Genomic DNA, 23,548 nt, shown 5'->3' on the forward strand with positions numbered 1-23,548 from the left:
TCCAGATGCAGCCTCTTGACCCCCAAACTTTCCAGCTTCCAGAACCACAGAGTGGACGTTCATTCCTTATAAACTGCCCATTTCCTGGTATTTGATTGTAGCAAAGAAAACTGACTAAGACAGACATATTGAGCTTCAAATGTTTGTGGACAATATGGGAATGTCAGCAGCTGTTGAGTTCACGTTCTAACCTCAGGAGGAAGGCCAGGGTAATAAGCAAGGATTAGAGGCAGAAAAGAAAGCTAGGTAGAAGAGACCATTATATAAGCACTATTAACCACCAAAGAACACAGTGCCTTCCATGTTTAATCCTCCCAATAGCCAGATAAATAATTTTTGTAGGATAGACGTATGCCATTCAGTAACACCTACGACTGAAACGTCTCCCTGGGCTTCAGTGACTCAGTTCCACACCCTTTAGTGACTGCAATCCAATATTTTGTGTTGGGTACAATATAGACATATATCTCACCAAAACGAAGACTGTAGGAGAGCATACTCAGCCCTACACCTTCTGCTATTTCATTTATAATCTTTATATCTTGCTATGTGTCAGAGGCTGGCTTGGCTCATATGATCCCCCTGCCTCGGCCTCCAGAGTGCTGGAGTTATGAGCCTCCACACCTGGTGCAAATACCATTTCTAAAACAGACTGGCTGCAACACAAGAATTGATCTACAACCCACTCATGAAAGCCACAGCTTGAGAAGGGCTGTCTCACGCCCTTCTGCCTCCCACCTCTGTGTCTGGGTGCTCACGGCAGTTTTGCAGAGATGAGGGGGAGGTGTAACTGACATCATAGACTCCAAAGAGAAAACTTGGCTTCTGTTGGTTTTCAGTCTTCGCTATAACCTGATGAGCACCAATCTCTCCTGTCAAGCCACACCTGGAAGATGCGTCTGTGAAAGCCAGTTCTTAAACACCAAGTCATTGGTGGCTGTCACAAGTCTTTTTGAGGACTTATTAAAGCCATATCTCCTGCCAAGTTCTCCCCCTCTATTGTACAGGAAGGGAGTCAGATGCACATAACTTTGGAGAAGTTTAAAGTTATTTGCTCTAAAATTGTCGTAGTGCTACATGGCAGTAGGATTTGGGCACACAGCCCAGAGCGGCCCCATGCTTGCACTTTCTTTAACATAATTCCTGCAGACAGCAACTGCAATAGAATTATTACCTCTGAAGCAGAAGCTATGGAATAGGAAAGTAACGTCTTGTTCAGTAGAAAATGGCTCTCCTGACAGGACTGTGGGATTCAATCCCAAAATACATCATGGACCCTGGATGCAAATGTTCCCTGTTTTTCTTCTGTTTCACAGAAAGAAGCAGCATGCTCCTTGTCACCAAATGACTCATTCCGAGTGGCCCACCTGCCACCCTATCATCCCCATGGTCTCTGATGATTAATGTTGGCTGTTGGCTTGGATGGATGGGCAGGTTCCCAGAAAGATGATAAAGCCCACTGCTAGTCGTGTCTGTGAATGAGCTAATTGAGGAGAGAAGACCCAAGCGGGCAGAAGCATTCGCTAGGCTGGGGCTCCCATGGAAGAAAAAGTGGAGAAAGGAGGCACACGTCTTTCCCTTTATTAGTTCTTCTAGAATGGATGCCTGCAATTTGCGCCATCTCTGGCTCATAGGTTTCCAGTGCCATAAGCTTCAACCTTGGAACACAGACTCCTGCTCTCAGTTCCACATGGGGCTCCCAGGCCTTCAGCCTAAGGATGCTTCATGGTCCCTCTAGCTCTGACTTGCACTCAGAATCTACTGGTTTCCTTAGTTCTCTGGCCCACACAGTCATTTTGGGCCAGCCTCTGATACCATGAGTCTATCTATTAAATCCCCTGGGTAGGAAAACTCACAGCTTTCAAGGAAAAGCCTCCTGTCCCTTTTCTTAATCCCGCTACCATCCTGTGGTCTCTTTCTTCCTTCCCCCACTGTCCTCACGGTGGAAACAAATCAGTCATCCCCAGCACTCAGATCATGTTCTGCCTTCCCATCTGGGCATAAAAGCTTCCTCGGCAGAGACCCACTCTTCCCTGTAAAGTGACTTCTGAAAATGCTTCATGGACTGGTTCTGGCAACCACCCAAGTCCGGAAGGCTCTAAAATAGTAATCCCCAGGCCCGGCTTCTACCTTCCCACTCTGTAGAGCCCACCTACTCTGGGGATTAAGGACTGCCGCTAAGCGTAGAAATCCATGTCCAAAGTGAGGACAGCTGGCCTAGTACCATCTCCACATGCCTATGTCACTGCCTCAGGTCTAACACGTGTGGTGCTGGGTCTTCCCCTCCTGCCTCTGGTTGCCATAAACCCTGGTGGGTGACTGCTCCCTGAATCTTTCTCAGCCACAAAAGGTGAACACATGGGTTTCCAAGTACTCAAGGTCAGAGGAGCAACAGATGCAGGGGTGCTCGGGACATTGTCATACCCAAAACGCACCATCCCTGCCACTGCTTCAGGCAGTTGAATGTGTCCTTTTGAGTTTACTTATTTCTCCTCCTCCACTTCCCCACAGAGCTGTCCTCTCTCTGGTACGTTCACCATTCTGTATCCGGTTTACCTTTGCAGAACTTTCTGCCTTCAGAAACTCACTCCTCTGTTCAACACTGTAAAGGTCTCTGCTGTGGCCAGAGCCCCCTCCTGCTGCGCTCATGTCTCCTTACAAGGTGGCCTTCTCAGGATACAGGTACTCTCTGACTCACATTGGGGTTACATCCCCATAAACCTTCCTAAAGTTGAATATGTCATAAACAGACAATACATTAATACCTCTTTGTGTGTTGTGTGTGTTTCAAGACAGCATTTCTCTGGGTAGACATGGCTGTCCTGGGACTCACGCTGTAGATCAGGATGGCCTCAAACTCACTGAGATCTGCCTGCCTCTGCCTGGAATTAAATGTATGTGCCACCATGCCCAGCCTTAATACTTCTTCCTAATGAACATCTTAGCTTAGCTTAGCCTCACCTGCACAGGGCAGTGACACCTGAATAGTTCACTCGGTGTGTCTGAGACCTGCATCTAGAAATCTAGGCTACACATAGCACCACCTACTTGAGCGTTATCTCTTTCCTGTTGTGCTCATGAACTGATGGAGGCGGACCAGGGTGCTATGGCTTGATGGCACAGTCCAATGTCATTCAAGACGATCAAACTTCTTTTGCTACCTCAGAAAAATGTTAGAAAAATTAGGATTCAGGGCTGGGGATATCGTTGAGGAGCCTCAGTGTTAATCCCCAGAGCCCACATGGTGGCTAACAACCATTTCTAACTCTAGTTCCAGGGGATCTGACTCCATCTTCTGGCATCCACCGGCACTCCACACATATACAGTGTATAGCCATAAATTCAGGCAAACACTTATACACATAAAATAAAAATAAAATTTCAAAATTCTGAATTCAAAGTTCAGTATCTAGTGGCTATGTATCATTTTCATATTATGGTAAAGCTGCAAGTTGTAAATCAAGCCCTCACAAGGCAGGAACACAGTGTAGGTCTTTGCAGAGGTTGCCACGTTTAAATGAGGGCATCAGGGCAGGCTCTAATCTGACTAGTGTTCTTACAAAAAATGGAAAGATGAGTACAGCAGCATACAGAGAGAAGATATAAGATAGGGAGAATACCATCTAGAAGCCAAGGGATGCCTATGGCTATATACATTTAGGTGAGTAGCATAGACCAGTCTCTGCCATTGCTGTCGGAGAAAGTCTGTACTACACATGCATTCTGACCATCAATATCACACTGGAGAGCCTCTTTGATTTGACATCATCTTCATTCCCATGGTCTCTCCACACAGACTTTGACAAGCCATCCTCACATGTACTTATTTGCTGATTCCTACCTGGGATGCACCTCACAGCCTTCCCCAATTCTCTTCTCCATCATTGTTGGAAAACACTCTTCAGAATGCCTTCTTAGATATGTTCTCACTGTAAGTTATCCTTTCTGTGCTAGCTGGTCTTATGTCAACTTGACACAAGCTAGAGTTATCTGAAAAGAAGGAACCTCAATTGAGAAAATTCCTCCATAAGATCCAGCTGTCAGACGTTTTCTCAATTAGTGATGGATGGGGGTACCATTGTGGGTGGTATCATCCCTGAGCTGGTGGTCCTAGGTTCTATAAGAAAGCAGACTGAGCAAGCCAATAAGCAGCACCCATACACGACCTCTGCATCAGCTCCTGCCTCCAGGTTCCATCCCTGTTTGGGTTCCTGTCCTGACTTCCTTCAGTGATGATCAGTGATATGGAAGTGTAAGATAAATACACCCTTTCCTTTCCAACTTGCTTTTTGGTCACAGTGTTTTGTTGAATCAATAGAAATCCTAACTAACTAACTTCATTTAAAGTCTTTCAAGATTCTATTATTATCACTACAGATGGAACCCAGGACCCAAGTGCTTTACCACTAAGCTACCATCCTGGCTCCTTGTATTACTTTATCACACATCATTCTATCAGAAATTACTGAGTGTCAATCAGGTCTAGTGAGAAGGATGTCTTAGATGGGAGTATTGAAGTTCCTTTTGTCATTCAAATTCATGGAGCTTTTCTTCTCACATGTTACATCACAAAAATGTCACAGAGAATGGAGTGTGTGTGTGTGTGTGTGTGTGTGTGTTTCTTTACTTAAGGTACTATGGATGGGAGCCAGGGCTGGCACATACAGGTAAGCCAGCATTCTTCCACTGAGCTCCGCCCCCAGCCCTGAAAGGGACTTGTTAAAGGTAACTCTTTCTCAACTCTAAAAATAAATCATTGTTACCAACTCAGTGCCAAGGGAGCCCAGCTACTTAACCACCACACTGAAGGAATTATGATCTTGAACTAAGGAAGCAGGTTCTTTTAGATCCATGCCACCGGGGCCAATAAATGTCATGACTCTATAGAGTGGTAGGAAGAGTGAAGAAAATGGCCAAGTACATCCTGGTGGGTCAACCAGATGACCTTCGTGAATAAGAAAGAGGCAGGAGACTTCCAGTTCACTCTCCCTGGCAGTTTCAGTGTCCCAGGGAAAAATTACTCACAGTCTCCAATAAATAGCTCTGGTATATGCATATGTATATGTATATTTATATGTATACACTAGGTATGTATTATCCTAAGCCTAACATTTGCTTGTTTGTGGGTTTTGTTTCTTTCTTAATTGAATTCTAATGGTTTTAAGAGTGAAAGCTAATCACAGGGTGCTAATCATGCTGGGAGAACAGAATGGAAATTCAGCTAAGAATCTTGATCTAGTTTGTCCTGTGAGCACCACAGACCAAGGGAGAATCGTTGGTCTCACTGCCCAGTTTCAAATGAGACAAACGGCTGCAGGACTCGGTCCATATGTTCAGTGTTTACAGCCTCAGACACCAAACTTTCTTTATGAAAAGCTCCAAATAACTTTCATATTAAGTGAACTGTTTCTGTTTTAAAGTGAATAAATGGACATTTTGGTGGAGAGGGGATATTTTGAGGAAGTGCTCACTTAACCCAGGCTAACCCCAAACTCACTATGGCTTGGACCTCCAATTCCTCCCAGTTCTATGTCTGTATAAGGAAGGTTGGAGCTGACTAGTTCTTCAGGAAGGAGTTAAGGTTACTCTGGTAAATACACTTATTCAGGAGACTTGAGAAAGAGCAAATGGCTTATGAGACATCTAGGAAAAACACATTACTTAGTTCTTTCTTAACTGAGGTTTAGCAAGGAACATCTTGTTTGAGATAAGCCTCAAACATGCCAAGAATATTTTGTTCCACATTGTAAATGCAAACCAGCTCCTATGCAGATGGAATTCCCAATTTTCTAACCCCATAAATCTGTCTTCCTCCATAACAGAAACCGCTCTAATAACTGAAAGCAAATTCTTAAAATTTTCTTATCCTGGTTATTTAAAGGCTCTTTAGGAAGAAACATGATGTGAGGAGCTAGCATGTAGCTCAGTGTTAGAGCTCACACTAGCATGACAAGGTTCTAAGGTCAATGCCAGGAGAAAGGAAGAATGAATGGAAGAAAGGATGAAAGGAAGGAAGGAAGGCAGGCAGGAAAAGCCAGGTGTGATGGCACATGCTTTTAATCCCAGCACTCAGGAGAGGAAGCAGGTGGATCTCTGAGAGTTCAAAGGCAACCTGGTATGGACCAGGACTAGAGGCTCAGGCCAGCCACAGCTACATGGCAAGACCTGTGTCAGAAAGGAAGAAAGGAGGCAAGCAGGCAGGCAATATGAATTTGTATGAATTTGACCTGTAATCAACATTTACGAATTCAGAATCTTTGTTTAAGTTAAATACTTTATGTAAGTTACAAGCAAAACATTTATAAAGGAAATAATTGAGAAACCTGGTATTTTATCATTTAATGAAACCGTATTTACAAGTGAGACAGGGCTGGGCATGTAGCTGGTAGAATGTTTTCTTTTAGTGCAGGGATGAACCCTGAACCACACCTACCAGATCTTTCTAAGTTGTTTTGGTGCCTGGTTTGGCAGCTCAGAGTGGGCTTTAGCCTTCAGGCATGGATTGCTTTGTACTCTAGACTCCTAGATTGAGAACTGGAGGGGGCAGAGGGCGGGAGATGAAGGAAACTCCAAGGGTAATTGCTACTTTATAGCAGAGAATAAGGAAAAACACAGAAAAGGATTGCATTGGCCTCCATTCATTCCCTCCCTCAGGCAAATGGCTCCCTGTCACTTCATTGTGCCCAGAGTGGATGCCAGCCACATGACTGGAGTAAAAGAGACCATTTATCAGCTCAGCTCATTTGTGCTGCAGAGTGTGTGCCACGCAGATGGCTAACGTATTGTTTTCATGAAAGGGAAACAGCTTTGCAAAGAAGAATTTTAATGGCAGGGATCTGGAGCCCATACTTTGCAAACCTGATTTCATTAAATTTGGTTTTGATCACTGGGTTCATTATTGGCAAAGTGTTAGATGGAAAAAAATGTCCAGTTTTTGCCATTTGTTCTCTGCAGTAATCATAATGCTGACATCCCTATTACCTTCTTCAGCCTGCTATGCTTAGTCTTTCTCACTTCCTGCTGCACCTAAAACTGCCCTAAAGCTATTCAGCACTGCTAGCCTCAGGCATTACAGGTCTCCACAGAGCACAGTGGATGGGGACCTAAGGCCTAGAGAGCCTGGAAAGGGAGGGGGTACTAACTATAAGGCTAGGATGTGAGTGAACAAATGCAGTGGTAGGGATGGAAGGGGAGGGCATCAGACGGAAGATCTAAGCATCACATAGGTGTTTATGGGTAGCAAGTAGCTAATCCTGCAGCTTTCATTCCCTGTCAGTGATCTTTGGTCTACTCTTTGGGAGACTGTTCTTGGCCATTTAAAATATTGATTCAAGGAGGAACCACAGTAGGCATTTACATTACACACTGACTAACATCATTATTATTTTGCTTTCCTGAAGCTGAATTCAGTGCACCAGATGAAAGCAAGTACCCTGAACATATACACCAAAATGGTTCAGTGCCTCAGATCTAGAGGGAAACATTTCACATGGTAACACTAAGGAGATCATTACATATAAGGCTCTATTGCAGCCACGGCTATCTGTACGCCAGCCTCCAACTGTAAGAAAGAGAGGGATCAGGCTGACCCCAGGCTTTTCTTCTTCTGAGTGTCCTGCAAGTTCTTGTTGCCCCCTCACTTCACCCAGGCTCCTTGTTCACCACTTTAATTCCCAGCAGAATCATGACTGAGGCAGACTGTCTGGCTGGGAAGATGTTCACATTCTCTATTGTGCTCAGGGGCCAAAGGCACACAGGGAAGCTAACAAGATGCAAATCTTGTTCAATGTGGCTAAAACCTTTTTCATCCCTAAGCAAAGCCCCAGAAAACTTATTCAATTTGTTGGCTTCATAATATGGCTTCAGACCATTGTGGAATGTGCAACACTAATTTAAATAAATTGCAAGTAGTCAAAGAGAACGAGACAGTTTCATCTTTGTTTAGTCTGAGAGGCTATTTTCGTGATTACAGGGGCCTGATATCATCTCAATTATTGCAAAGCTCAGAAAGCTCAGTAGTGTCTATCATTTATCCCCCAGCAACACTCCCATTATGGGTCATTTTACAGCCACCCACCCCATACACAGCCACTGCAAAACTGGCTAGGATTTGAGGAAGTAACCTCTGGGAGGAGGATGTACCTATAAAAATCTTGAGAGTAAGCAACAAATGTCAGAACACCCTGGTTATGTCTAAAGATCCAAGAAAATACCACCAAAGGAAGCATATCTCAGTGCCAAGGGCCTTTAGATTCTCCCAGGTAGTGTTTACATCCGAATCTCCAAAAAGTCCTCCAAGTTCCAGGAAGATGTAACTCACTGTTTTGCTATTCTGAGACAGGTTATCACCATGTAACTCCAGGCTGGCCACTAAGTGTGGGGTGATGTGCTTTGTGGGATTACAGGGTGATGTGGTAGAATTTTCTCCCACAAACATCCAGTTTGAGGTATGTTTGTAAAGACACAGGATACTCTAAGGAGAGGTCAAGCATACCATCCAGCAAGGAAACTCTTTAAACTCAAGAAGTAAGCAACTCATGCCCCAGGAAGTCCCTGAAACTGAACAAATATGCTAGACACTCCCCTCCCTAAGCATATATAAGCAGTAAGAATTGCTGAGAGATACTGTTAGATCAGCCAAGCCAGAGACCAACTGAGGTGGCTAGAAGACTCTCAGACAAGCTGAGCTCTTCACAAGAGGCTCAGATTAGCATCACCTGGAAGAAACAGAGACCTCCCAAGCTGCCTAAAGGAAGGAAGGACAAACCAAGCTGACGGGAGATGTCATTCTGTAAATATGTTTCTCTTATTGATTAATGAATAAAGCACTGTTGGCCAATAGGAAAGCAAGACAGGCGGGACTAGGCGACTTGGAGGAGATGGAGGATGGAGAGGTAGAATGCCAGCCCCTCTCTCCAGTAAGATAAAACCACATGGAAAATTAGATTAATAGAAATGGGTTAATATTTAAGACAGAGCTAGCCAATAAGTAACACTAGTAACAGGCCAATAGAATTATAACTAATGCAGTGTCTCTGTGTGTTAATTGGGGCTGTCTCGGCGGTGGGACCAGACTGGCTAGGAAAACCTACTCCTAACACCAAGCCACCTGGAAGAAGCAGTAATCAGCCTAGGTATCTAGGAGAGGCTCAGACCATCTGTGCCTCAAAGAGACACTTTCCAACCTCTTTAGCTACCTGTAAGCTGTGTAGTACACTCCAGGATTCTAGCTTTTCTGAGCTGCCTCCATGCTGCGGATGGAGTTGGGGGTTGGGGGTGCAGCTGTGTTTGAGTCATCTCTGCTCTTGTAAGTAAAATTCATTAGTTCACCAAGCTGGACTTTAGTGGTTCCTTCACTTTGATCTGTAGATGGTTTCCTATCTGGAGATATCTGTTCATGTCTCCACAGGAATAGTGTCACACAACACAGAGGTGTACCACCATTTCCAACTGGAGAGAAGGCTTTGGAGGAAATGCATGACTAGGTGGGAGAAGGAGGCTCCCTAGTAGCTACTCAAAAGGCACGAACAATGTTTGAAAATGCCTTCCAGGCTTAGATTCTCCTTTATAAACAGTTACACCTGTATAAACATGGTTGTACTTCCAGGTCATAAGACAGGGCCTTGAAATGTGATATTTCCTCCCTGAATCTCTTTGACTGACAGACTAGAATAGGGTTTTGAAAGGCATCTTTCCTTCCTTCAACCAGACAGGGCAGAACAATCTAAAAGAACACTTGTAGGGGCTTGAAGTAGAGTTCATTGTTAGAATGCATGAGGCCCTGAGCCACAGACAAAACAAAACTTTGTTCTAACTTTCTCACCACTCTTTGGTTTCACATCACATTGCTCAACAGAAGCCCTAGTCTGAAACTTGCCATATTTTTGGATCTCAAAAGTCACCATTCTGAAACAAAACGAAACAAAACAGACTTCCACAATGTTGGTCCAGGTCCGAAAGGGGGATAAACAGTTAAAAATGACTTTATGCCTCTCTTGATACTTTAGTTTAAATTGAGGGGTACATTCAAAGGGAGGAAATGGGCATCCTAGAACAGACATTTTGAAATCTGGAAGATGTTTACACACTGAAGATGGTGATTTAAAAAGCCAATTACTTCCCAGAACTCCAGCTCCAACTGTCTTTAGCATCCTCTGCAAACTGGTCTGGAAGCTGGATCGTGAAGCTAGGATGTCTCCGGTGGATTCCTATGTTACAGTTAAGTGGAAGGGAGCTTTTAGCAGCAGCTTCCATGCACACATTTCTAATCCACCATGCTGACAGATACTCTGATTTTGTTTGATTCAAGGACACAAGAAAGGCATTTTCCTTTTCTTGTAGTCTATCAATGAAACCGGGGCTTTGTGCATGCCAGGAGGCAACCTACACCCTCTCCATCTCCAGACCCAAGGACATTCTAATTTCCCAGGGCTAGCCATTCTGTATAAATAAATTTCATGTAGACATTCAGTGTGTTAGGCAAAATGGAAAGGGTAAAAATTCTAGAAAGAGGATATTTCTGTTCTATCATTAAGTTAAGAGTCAATGGCGGGATGTACAAGAAAAAAGTCATAGTTTAATGTAGGAGGTAACCATTGTAAAGAAAATTTAATATGTGCCAACATAAGCACTAATTCTGAGGTTCAGCTTCTACCAAACCCCACAAATGACATAAAAGCCAAGCTGGAAGTAAACATTGGCTTTGGTGTCACCACATGTATACCCCTTAATTTTTTATTTATCTCAAAAGTTGGAGTTGTCAGTTCTTTTGACCCTAAGGTCAAACATTGTCCATATGATGAAACTTCATATCTTTTTTTTCCAGAGAAAATAATGCATTGGATTCACAGATAACTTGTGGGGATTTTTTTTTTCTTAAAAGACTTGCTAACTAGCCATTTAGTCTTACAGTCTGTTATGTAAGAATATAAGAAATGGAGCAATTCCTTGGCATCTGAAGGGGTTGGTTCAAGGGCATCCTCAACCCTGTGGACAGGTAAGTCTCTTTTATAAAACCACACACCATTTGCACATACTCTATGCCCTGTCCCTTTTAAATAATCTCAAATTGCTTATAATACCTATGCAATTTTGACTTACTGTTCTACTGTATTGTTTAGGGAGTAATGGTCAGGCAAAAGTGGGGGAAGAGTTCTTGTTCAGTAAGGACTTGTCACCATGATAGGCCTCACTGAATAATGAATGTATATGAGCTATAAGGTAACATCTGCAATTGATTGAGTCTTAGCTTTGGGAGACTTGGATGCGGGGAAGGAGATGACTTTGACTTTGATGACAGTCTGATAAGGCCTCAACCTTTGCCTCAAAGGCTGTTATGATAACTCTCAGACAGGCCACTCAAGCAGATACTCTGGAGTGAATTTTCTCAAGGACACCATCACTGTCCCAGTCTTCATCATTAGTAGCTGCATTAAATGCATTAAACAAAGTATCTGAAGAACCTGCCAGAATAAACTTTCAGTGTGTAAAATGATCAAGCTAACACTGCCTTCTACATCTTTATTATCCAAGACAGATATGGGGTAAACTAAGCAAACTTATTTTTAGCAGTGATGAGGAAAAGAGGTATTATGATATCTTCCTGGGAGTTCAGGATTCTGGGATTTCATTTCCAATGCTTTCTTGGAAGTTGCTAATATTACCCACTGTTGTTATCTCCACTGAATGGGCCAACTTTTTATGGTGAAGAATTTGGAGAGTAGTAAATTATTGTAGTTTGAGGAGCACATAAACCGACCTGTGTGGTAACTGTCAGCCTGTTCCTGAAGAGTCAATGGATGGAATGCAACCCAAGGACAGACCAAAGAAAAAAATGTTAATAATTATACTTTCTAACTCACTTATATTTAGTGTCCTATGAGAAATCCCTTCCACTTGTACTTCTGTATGAAATAGAAACTACACTCTCACCAACTAATCATACACCCAAGCCCACAGTGACATGATGATACAAGAATAATTAAAGATATGACTGCCTTGGGTTTTTTTATATATAGATACAGTACTATTTATTATATAGAGAGTTTTCTAGAAAATAAAGGCTAGGTCTGGGTAAATGTTCTCAGAGAATATTGATAAGGAACATCTTCACCTAAACAAATGTTGATGATGGAAGGTTATGTCATCATATATGCCACAGTCCAAAATGAGGTCATGGTAACTGAGTGAAATGAAACTCTACAGATGAGGGAGGAAGAAGAAAGAGGCTGCTCAGAAAAGAAAATGTTAACATAAGCTAGAGAGCTATGGTGTGAACCTGTAACACTAGATCCTGAGTGTAAAAGGCCCTGCCCATCTCACTAAACTCCATATTTAACCAAGGCAGAAGGGAGGCAGAGTCTTTCTTTTTATAACTGATCTTTAATCATTTTATGATTGAACATTATATGATTGTTCCATGTTTGAACAAGATGGAAATGTAATGTGTGTCATAAAAAAAAAGTCTATAAAATACTTTATGTGTTTGGTCAAGGATGTGGTGGGCCAAGCATTCTGAAGCATTCCTGCTTTTTTGTTCTTTGGAGTGGAAGGGCAGGTGCTAGCTCTGCCAAGAGTGAAATCAAGTGGAAATCTGAGACTAGAGGTCATGCACAACACGATAAGCTCCGCCCCTGATAAAGGAATCTGGAAATACTACTTATGCTGTTCTGAGTTTATAACTATATTCTAAGAATACAGATGTGAAGGTCAAGCTCCATCTTAAAAAAGGGGGGGCAATCTGGTTGGGGGAACAAAAGATGAGCACGAAAGCACCTCTCATGTATCTCCTAGGGTCTAGCCTAATCTATAGATTCCCAGAACCCCAAAATGCTCTGAAATGTAATTTTTTTGTTTGTTTGTTTTTTAATTGCGAAATGGAGCAATAACTCATTTGATCTCCGGCTCCTTCCTCAAAATAAACAGATACATCCCCAAAATCTAAAAGGCATTTGAACCTGTTGTTGTCTGTGCCCTAAACAGAGTTAAGGGGTGCACAAAATGAGTCAGTTGCTCCATAGAATTGACTGGATTACAGGTAGGGAAGGATCTGGTGTTCATGGAATGCTCGCTCTGCCAGACATTTCTCAGGACAAGCTTCCTCCCCACCCCCCAACCGTTTGCCTCTTGACAGCCGCATTCAGTATTCAGCATACAGCTATCAAAAAAACAAAAACCTCAAAAAGCAACATCTCCTTCCTTTAATAAACAGAAGTGTAGCATGAGCTTAGCTAGAGGGTAAGCACGGAAATTGATCCGTAGGGAATCTACCTGAGTAGTTCCTTCTAAGAGAAAGAACATTTTTTTTTTTTTTTTTTTTTTTTTTTTTGGAAAGGAAAAGAAATAGAAAGGTGGCGGGGGAGTGGGGGGAAGCCTGCCCCTTCCAAGCTTTAAAATTGCAGAACAGCTTTCTTCTCCAGGGCCACATGACTTTGCAAGTCAGGGTAAGCAGGGGGTCCGCGGGACTCGGGGAATGGTGCTGGAGGACTGACTGACAAAACCGCAAAGCCGCAGCCCAAGCCCAAGCCGGGGTGCCAGGCGCCCCTGTCGCCACCGTCCGCAGGGACACTTACCGCGACCCTGCTGCTCACGTCCCGGCCTCAGGTGGCCGCAGTCCCGGGTGCCCGAGCTCCCGCCCCCACGCCGTCTCAAGGTCACACCGCTCGCTCGCGGGTCGCCGTCTACGCTGCGGGCTCAGCAGAGAGAAGCGACGGGAGGAGCAGAGCTGGCCTCGCGGGCCGCGCCGGGGCCTTCCCTCCGTGTAGTTGGTGCCAGGCAGCTCCCCTCTGGGTCACTTCCATTCTGTGCTCAGTCTCAGAGTGGCGACACATCTGTTTTCCATAAGCCTCGCGCAGAGGCAAATCCTGGATTAGATGCCAGAGCCCACGCCACAGCTGATCCGCGCACAAAGAGCCGGGGACAAACACGCAAGTTGGTGCCCAGTTCCAGAACCACTGGGATGACTAAGGCGGCCGCAGTCGGGATGCACCAATCCGCGACTGCCTGGGTTTTCAGGTCTACTGCGGAAAACTCATCCTCCCCCTTTCCCCCTCCGCCCACCCCACTAAAGCACGCTCTGTCCCCGCAGGGGAAGTGACTTCAGCTGCACCAGACTGAGCAAGTTCAATGCAGCCGGCCTCCACCACCGGGCATTCGGTATTGAAAGCAAACACTGCTGAACGTGACGGAGAGGGAAAAGCTCCGCGTTTGCTATAATTCCATTACATGAGTCAATTATGATACAGTCAGCGCTGAAAACGATGAGGAAGTGCCGTTTCTGTGGGCTGACTTTTCACTCTCTGAAACAGCTTGGGCAGAATAGCTAGCTGCCTTCATGAAGTGCCTGTTAGGCCAGGAAGACTTGCCATTTCTATCCTACAAAATTACTGTCAAAGAAATGCAGGGCGGGGTTGAGGGGATTTTTCAATGACTCTGGAATCCAAAGTCCCTGCTGCCTCCCTGCCAAGCCTGTGAATTTTGGAGCTTCAGCAGGCTTCTGGAACAAAAGAGGCTAGGAATTGATTCTGAAGGTGGCCTGGGGGAGGGGGGGCGGGGAGAGCAATAGGGACAGATGCCCTATGGTGGATGGCAAGGGAGTTAGGTCACTGTTCTTGTGGGTAAACGGGACTTGACATTTGGCTGGAAGCTAAGGGGACCCTCTGATAGATTTCAAGCCAGCAAGTGATGTAGTAAGATTTCCACAGCAGAAAGATAATTTCACAAGGCCAGTCCAACCAAGGAAGGGAGTGGAGGTGAGTCTGAAATGGAGGGAAAGACTCCAAAGAAAGCCAGAAAAACTGGGAGCTGATGCTCTGTATGGACAGAGTAGGAGATATATAGTCACCTAGGCTTTGCTTGGAAGAACAGTGTCGATAGAAGACAATAATAAAAAAAAAAAAAAAAAAAAAAAAAAAAAAGAGGACCGGGAGAAGCTGTGAGTGGGTTCATATAATGATGTCACAGAAGTTGAGCCTGGTTAGTAATGCAAACAAACCCACCACACAGCTTTCTAAGGTATTTGGGACCTTCTGGCTAAGCAAGACAGTTTAAGCACATGTGTGGTTAAGATTGAAGGTGATTACAGAACAGGGGAAATGGACCATATTGGTTTGTTGCAGCTGCTGAAACAAAGCACCAGGAACTGAGGAGGGTAGACAACAGAACTGTGGGGTTTTTTTCTCACAGCTCTGAAGCCTGGTAGCCTATGCTCAACACAGTAGGTGAGGCTTACTTCCGACAGCACAAGGAAGCAGGCTTCTCATGGCTCAAAGTGCCAATGGCTGCCATGAACACAACCATAACAAGTATAGCTATGCCAACCTTCCAGTTTACTTCTACATATCTAGGCCTGATGTCAAGCTCTGATGGTCAACACCTGCCCCTTTCTAGACTCCTCCCTCCCTCCCCGTGCCTCCCTTCTATCACAGTGCCAAAGCCCCTGGGCCCTCGACGTGAGACCGATACCATGTGTAATGTTTGGATCATCTTCAACGCTATCCACAAAGCTTAGAAAAAGCCCCACAAACACACAGGAGATGGAATCTAGTCCGGCCTTGGTTTCTTTTAAGACTATATATTTTATTTGGCCGTGCTGAAGAGTGAAGTCAGGGCCTTGTGCACGTTAGGCAGGTGTGTGTAGGTGCTCTACGGTGAGCTACAGCCCCAGCTCTCCCACAGCTTTCCGTTTGAGATGGGGAAGGAAGCAGGATATACTACATTGCCCTGTCTGGTCTCCAATTCCCCCCTCCCCCCACCCCTGGCTGGAACAATCCTCCTTTCTCTGTCTTCTGAGTAGCTGGGACTCAGACATGTGCTACTGTCTTAAGTAGTCCTTGATCTTCAATCCATCTCCCAACAGCCACTCTGAGAAGGTTAGTGACTTAAATAGACCTTTAGGGGGACTCTCTGGTATTCAATTTATGATCAAAAGGGTAGAATTCTTTTGAGAATCAGTGATGAAGTAAGTTCTGGGGACCCTAGGATGAACTGACTGGCATTAGAGAGGCATGCCAAGTTTAAGGTGAAACCATTTCCTTGGTAGGTCAGCTTCCTGACACCACTGCTCAGTAACTGGGACCTGCTTCTTTAGAAACTGCTTTAATTTCACTTATTTATGGCTATACCTGGCTAGGTTCTAACATGTCAGAGTAACTGAAAGACGTGTGCATGAAACATCTGGAAAGAGCCTGGTCCTCTGCCACAGGGGTAGCCCGTGTTTGCTTAGCACATAGGTTATGTACAACATCTTGGCAGAGAGGGAGCCAAAACAGTTTCTGGTAACATGGTCTCAGGTGACTAATGGGAGCAAGGGTCAAAATGCACAGTTAAGCTTCTATACTCCTCTCCATAAAGGAGGCATTGGAATTGTTCTGAAGACTCAAGGGAAGGGTGTGTGTGAGTGCGTGTGTGGGTGCATGCATGTGTGTGTGTGTGTTGGAAATTGAGCCCTAGGCCTCTTGCATGTTTGAAGCAAGTGCTCTATGACTGGATGACACTCCTGACCTGTCCATTTCTGGGAAGTGGGAAAGCCTCCATGTAGACAGGGAGGGAGAGTTCTAGCACTCAAAGGAGTCACCTGTTGGAAAACTGGAGGAAAAGCCAGATTAGTAACATCATATATTGCTCAAGTTGTCAAGAGCCACTGGCTTTTCTTGACCCGGACTTCCTCCAGTGATTAAACTATATTTTCTAAAACCCCCTTTGATTCTAGCTCATGTATCTTTTGTGACGCTGGTTCCTCCCAAACCTGTTGTCGCTTTCTTCTCTTTCCTGAGTCTAAATTCTCTTTCCCTGTTCATAAAGTTTGATTGGCCTTGGATGACAACTTGTTAGAAATTCACACACACACACACACACACACACACCATGTCCTGACAGCACTCCTCCACCCTAGTTATTTGCACAGACAACCCATCTCCTTCATCATTTTACGCACTCCTTCAAAGGTCTGTGTATGCCTTGTGTATATGTGCATATGTATGTTATTGTGTGAATGGAAACCATGGGTCAACCTCAGGTGTCTTTCTCCATCATGCCTACCCTAGGCCCAAAGCAATGGTACCAGGGAACCAGGGACTAAAACACCTGAAACCATGAGCTAAAAATCAACTTTTCTTGCTTAAAAGTCTGTTTAATGTGGGTATTTCTTACAGTGACTGAGAGCTAACTAACACAGTTGGGAGCATTCTCAGCTTAAGCAGTGTTAGCATCTCCATCTGTAGGCAGACTGCCTGGTGCTATATCCCACACAGCAAGCCTCTCAGTCAGTGGCTGAGAAAGTGCATCCCTTGGAAGGAGAAATCAAGAATAAAACCCAAGTTCCCTTTTAGTTAACAGAAGAACAATGGACAGCCTGGGCCTGGACAACAGGATTACTACCTGATGGGCAGCATCAGAGCAAATAGCCCTGTTTGAAAGAAAGTGGGGAAGAGCTCCCTGCAAAAACACCCAGCCCAGCAACAAACAGAAAGCAGCTGCAATGGTATTAATCTCCAGTTGCCACACACACTTTCCTCCTTGTCAGCCCCCTCCAATACTCACTGGATTTTTTTTTTGTACATTAAAAGAAAGGGAGTAGGAAAAATACATTTACATCCACATAGGGGGAACATACGCAGTGACAACTTTCAAAGAACGAAACAGTGTCCACCTGCATTACCTCTTACCCCTAACACACTAGGTAGGGCCAAGGACCTGCTGGACATGATCGCTACAGAAAAGGTTTACAAGAAGCCTTGGAGACAACAGACGACAGAGATATCTTTCTGACCCATCCTAGAGGATGGAGGTTGCTGGTCACTAAGCCCCTCTATTTACCCTGTGCTACTGACTACCTTCCTGTCACTGTCAGTAGCTCGTCCTTCTTCAGAAGCCACACCCAGAAGCTTGAGGCAACACTAAATCAGAGGCCATGGTTGTTGCAGCCTACCTGTAGAAAAGGAGGCTCTCACTCGTGGCCAGTATTCTCAGAGCACCCATATGGAAGGCAGGGATGCCTGCCTCATCACTGGCAGCTCAGACAATGGCACTGTTGGTTTACTGCCAAGTGCTAAGTATGGGAAGACAGCTGCTTTTTTAATGTCTTGTCACTATCTGTCCTTGTCACATATCCAATGCAGCTTCTAGGACTTCTAGGGTCACTGCTGCCTTATAGGGGTCTTTCCATTTTCTCTTGGTAGTGTACCAGCAGTAATTAATATTTATGCTATGTCCGCAGTGTGCTCAGAACACAGAAAGGATCCAGAGACATGACAGCTGTCCAAGTTGAGGGCGGATTGAAAGGATTCTTGTCCCTAAGGCAGTATCAATGGCTGCTATTTCTTGTTCAGAAAACAGTCACAAGAAAAGAACTGTGTCCAGGAAGATCTTGTGCTCTCCGCCTCAGGGAGAACCATAAAGCTCACTGCCCCCATTCTGCTCCCTTGGCTCCAGGGGGGAACTAGGGCTCAGTGATACATCAAAAGGACTGGGCTGCACTGGGCACCCTGGAAATTCAATTAGTGCCCACCTCTCTGGAAAGCACCCAGGGATCACAGTGCAGATTTCATAGGACTTTAGGAGCAGGCAGAGGCTATCCTTCCATACTTGGCTTGAAGCCCTTTATCCACCACCACATCCACAGTTTTAAACCTCCCTTGGTTTCAATGACCTTGTGGTCGACCATGGTCTATAAAAAAGGGAACGTTTAGAACTTAGCAAGCTAAAAGTGAAATAGCTATCATTACCGCTTGTTATATAAATGCTATTATCATGGCTTGCCATGCCTCCTTATGAATGAAAAGTTATGCTTCAGGTGTCTCCCACCTGCAGCACCAGTGCCATCCTCCATCTCCAGCATCAATGTGAGTGTAGGTGGAGGGAGGACAGGCATCACAGTCTTGGGACACTCTCAAGCATGACTTCTGTATTCAACATTAAATCAGTGGTGGATAGCTGTTACAACCAGGAGTAGCTGGCAAAACTCTACAAACTATACTATTTTGGGAAGCACAAGGGTGACACTTATGACACATGGTTCTGAGCTAATCAATGGCTTCAAAATTTAGTTTAGTTCTAGGGTTAGGGGGGTGAATGTGGCTTAGTGGAATAGGGTGGCCTGGCACACAGGACACCCTGTGTGATGCCCCCAGCACAATACAACAAAACAAAGATGAGAGCTCTCCATCTTACTCTTCTGGGAAGAGGAGGAGAGTTAAGAGGGAAGACTTCCCGTAAGTATCTGTCCTTGGAGATTCCTTGGCAGGATATTTGCTGTATCAAAGGTCAACACTGGCAACTGCCCCCGTGGGAGTCACAGCATTACAGACAGGCTCTGTGGTGCCATAGACTCCAAGGTCTTCTGCACACCTGCAAAGACTAATACCATCCTTGGAGATGACGCCTGTGCTGGTGTCAGGAGGCCGATGTGTGTGATGTCCTTTTGAGTCCCTGTGGTTTCTCAAGTCAACAGTCTGAGGAGTTGGCTGCAGGCTGTGGGGTGTGCTGTGGGGGGGGTCCTTCATCTCTCAACCCTACAAGCACAGTGCTGGGAATTGAAAGTGGAATGGGAAACCCCTCCTGGCAGTTAGAGCCCTAGAAAGGCTGTCCAGGGCAGGAGGTGAGATAAGAGATGTGTTCCCAGGGAGCAGCTTGCAGTGAAAGGATGCCTAGCGGCTTCTCAAGGAAGGTATCTGATTTGCGTTCTTTTTTTTTTTTTTTTTTTTTTTTTTTTTTTTGTGTGTGTGTGTGTGGGTTCCTTTAATGCCCCTAGATGACAAAATAGGGTGTTTACTGAGTATGAGTGAAGGGGTATGTACATTTGTTTGAAAGTAAATGTTGGCAGTAAACTATGAAGTACAAGGACTATGAAGTACAAACCAAATTGTGACTTCGCATTGCTCCGTTAAGACCACCCCAGGAGGACAAAGGTCACCAAGCTGTCTGTTCTTTAGATGGCTGCCAGACACTGTCCACCAGTTTTCTTGATCCCACTCTATTAGACCCTAGGCTTTGGGACCTCCACTTTCTTAGGTTTTTCTACAAAGAGGACCCGGTGAAGACATGACTGCTGTTGCCAGTCTTAGAAGGGAGTTAAGGCTGGGTTTTCTACAGGACCAATTTTCTGTGATGTGGGTTTGGCCTTCACTTTTCATTCTCTGTCTTAGAATGGCCCCTAGTTTCCAACTTGGCCTTGTAAGATCAGGCTTCTGTACTCAGAGACTATTTCAACCTATTCTTTGTAGGAAACTTCTGGAACACTATCTAGAAAGTTCCATCACAATGGGGATGTGCTTCATTGAAGAAGATGCAGAAATGACCCCAAGTCAAGCATTCTAGAGGTGTCTATGTTTCCTATTTTCCCAATTCCCAGATCACCCCATCGGGGAGACACTGTGACAGCCACTTTCAGATGAGGGTTAGTGAGGGAAATGGAGGAAGTAAGGGACTTTCCCTGGATACCTCGACATCAGTAGACACTGGAGACCTGAGATTCAGTTCATCTCTGTTTGAGCTATATACTAGATCCCTTTTATCTACCCATGCCCAACAGTTATCGAGGACTTTGAAGACATTACCTAATGGTAGATCAGATGACAATGGCCCATGGGACACACTTCATCCGGAGTCACCTGCAGGCCAGTGTGGTGTAAAAGCTAGAACACAACCTTGCACAGTTGACTGGCTAGTTCCTTTCCAAGAACTTTCAAGCCTAAGGGGCAGTCGGCAAACTTAGTCTATGGTTAGGCCCATCACTCAGTGCTGGTAGCTGGGAAATAAATGGATTTCTCGGAGATTTTCTGTGTGTTGAGTACTGTAGATCAAACTCTTTACACACGGACAAGTTTAAGCCTCACAATGGTCCAGTCAGACTTTAGAAAAGTAGATGCCTTGCCCATATTACGCAAGAGTCGACCTGATGTGTCCAAAACAAAGCTCTTGCTCTTAGCCTCATGCTCTAGAGCTTCTGCCTTGGCCTTGACCTTCTGGGGTCACCCCCATCAGTGTGGCAGGGCTGGGCCTCTCCTCAGTTGGCCTTTCTTAGGACTAAGCACTTGCTGCAGATTTGGGAACTGGAACACACAAACAGTATTCAGCTTGTTCGAATTTACATAAAAGATGACTTGAAGTGTAAATCTGAGAAATGTGTGATACTGAGGGTCAGAATAAGGTGTGTGTGTGTGTGTGTGTGTGTGTGTGTGTGTGTGTGTGTGGTCTTGTCCCTATTTCTTGGCAAGCAGTTCTTGAAGCCGATAAGATGTACAAAGTGAGAGGGATCTCTGTGTGCTCCTGGGGTATTAAAGAAAAGGGGATGGTTTCCCAGAAACCCCAGGAAGGGGTCTGATTGTCAGGGGAATGAGCCATTCTCCTGATGCAGCACCAACAGCCACCTCCAGGAGGTGCAAAGGCTTTGGAGATTGTCAGTGGTGGTAATGTAACTAATCAGGCCTGTATAATGAAGTCTCCATAAAACAAAACAAAGCCACAATAACAACAAAAGCCTAGACACATCTGCTGAGCAGGTGGAGGTGTTGGGAGGACCCCTGCCCCACCCCACCTCTACCCCTTGCAGCTCTTCACCTGATTATCTGTATTCTCCATTACATCCTGTATAATATGCCAGCAGACATAAAAGCATCCCCCCCCCCAACCCGGGTTCTGCAAGCCTTCTTTAACAACTCCCTGAACTTGAGGGTCAGAGCCATAGAACTTCCAAGTCATAGCACAAAGTTAGACACAGTCACATGCCAGTAGGCACCAAACCTCCCAGGTTGCTAGGACCTCCGATTTATAGCTGGTGGTCAGTAGCACAAGAGACAACCTGGGGCTTGCAGTTAGCCCCTGGGGTGAGACAGTCTTGGGAATTGTGCTTTCAGAAATGGAAAGATAACCAGGTAGGAGTATGGGAATACAGTGCCTCCAACAAATTGAGTTTGCAGGGTGGGGCTGGATGGTTTGCCCTGATCCCATCCCATACTGGGCAGTCTGAACTTCATTTTCAGAGTTGATTCTTTCCTTCACTAGCCTACTCCAAGGAGCAACTTAGCCTTCCCTTTCTCCTGGGCACTCAGGAACCGTGGCCTTGTTTGCAAACTGCTTTGTGTAAACGTTGTGCTGCTTTGGGTTCAATTTACTTGAAAACTGACTTTTGCATTCTGATCTTTCCATCAGTTGCCACAAAAGCATTACACGTTTAAAGGTGTGGTATCCTGGTAACATACAAACCAGGGAATTTGATAAGCCAGAGATTTTGAAAGCACCAGCCTGGCCTCCCTTCAACAGCTTATCATATCAGACTCCTGTCCATACCAATCACACCATAAGCTCACTGCCTGCACAACACCAGGCTCCTCAGAAAGGCAAGGAGGCAATGTCTGATCAAAACTGCATGGATGGGGATGGCTCTTTTGCTCAGCAGGAGGTGGGATTTTTCTACTGCACTTTCTGATTCGATTACTGGGGGGGGGATTTAGGGTGCTCTATACATTCCATTACATTCATGTAATCATAACTCTGTGTTGGGACAGGTGAGTAGCCAAATGGGCTAAGATGAAGGAAGCAGACTAACAGCCTTGGGAACCAGAATCCAGAAAGCATGGCAGCCCAAGCCCTGTCAGATTCCCCTCCCCTGAACCATCATAGGGGGTGGGGCGAGCCACAGGGGGCCCACCCCTCCCCCAGCCTTTTCACTCCAGTAACCAAAGACAAGCTCTCTATTCGCCTGAGGCTGTTCCTTATTCCAAGTACCCTTTGAGCACTTTTATGGGGCAGTTAAACTTTACAACAGCCTGCTGGCTCACAACCATTCCCACATTTCTGAATGGATCTGTTTATGACAAGTCCACTATGCCTTCCCTTTGAAAATACTAAGCGATATTAGCTCTTTCAAAGGGGGTCAACCTAGGTACACAGGCTACAGAGACCCCACTGTGGCAGCCGAAAGCTTGAACAGCTGCACTGAACAAGTGAAAGGCTGAGTATTGGGCAGCAAGTGGGGGAAAATGTCTGCAGCTCAGCCCCTGCAATGCTGCTTGGGTGCTGGATCTGCTTTTTCTTTCCCCCAATTCTGCACTTTCTCTCTCTTTCCCCATCTGGGTGGACCGGGCTCATATAAGCTTTCTGGGCAGAGGACTAGTCTTTTCCTTCTATCTTTGCAGACAAGAACTGAAAATGGGTGACAAAGCTAGCAACTCAATCACAGCTTGTCTTCCTCCCTGCTGGAGATTAACCAGCCAGCCCAGAGAAAGACTTACCATCACACGTGTGGAAGTTCTTACCTGGGTTCCATAATGGCCCAGCCTCCTCAGCACTGCGATTCCAGCTCCCTTTAGCCCTCAGACAAATGAGCCCATGATAGTCATCAGACTGAGAGTTAAAGGGTGGCCCTTAGAAAAAAATATAAACAGCCTGTCAGCACAGGCCAAGGGGAGGGAGGGGCTGTGGTATCAGGGGACAATGGGAGCCAATGATCAGCCTCTTTGAGCTCTGTTTGCTTAAGATATTGTGTTTCACCCTGAAGCAGGGGAGACAGAGAGTAAGGAACACTGAACAGGAAGGGCAATGCTTTTTTTTT

At 45.2% G+C, this 23,548-nt stretch overlaps 1 protein-coding gene across 6 annotated transcripts in view; it reads right to left on the reverse strand.

Annotated features, from left to right (window-relative positions):
- The window catches only part of Trim2 (tripartite motif containing 2), a 142,078-nt gene that overhangs the window by 81,610 nt on the left and 36,920 nt on the right, over positions 1-23,548 (reverse strand). The window contains exon 1 of one of the 6 annotated variants that reach the window (XM_051199231.1): positions 13,572-14,015. The exons of the other annotated variants lie outside the window; for them this stretch is intronic. The gene's annotated coding sequence lies outside the window, so the exon portion shown is untranslated. Of the gene's footprint in view, positions 1-13,571; positions 14,016-23,548 lie in introns of those variants that run through there. 6 annotated transcript variants of the gene reach the window in all.

Source organism: Phodopus roborovskii, unplaced genomic scaffold, assembly GCF_943737965.1.
Source record: "Phodopus roborovskii unplaced genomic scaffold, PHOROB, whole genome shotgun sequence".
Lineage (NCBI taxonomy): Eukaryota > Metazoa > Chordata > Mammalia > Rodentia > Cricetidae > Phodopus > Phodopus roborovskii.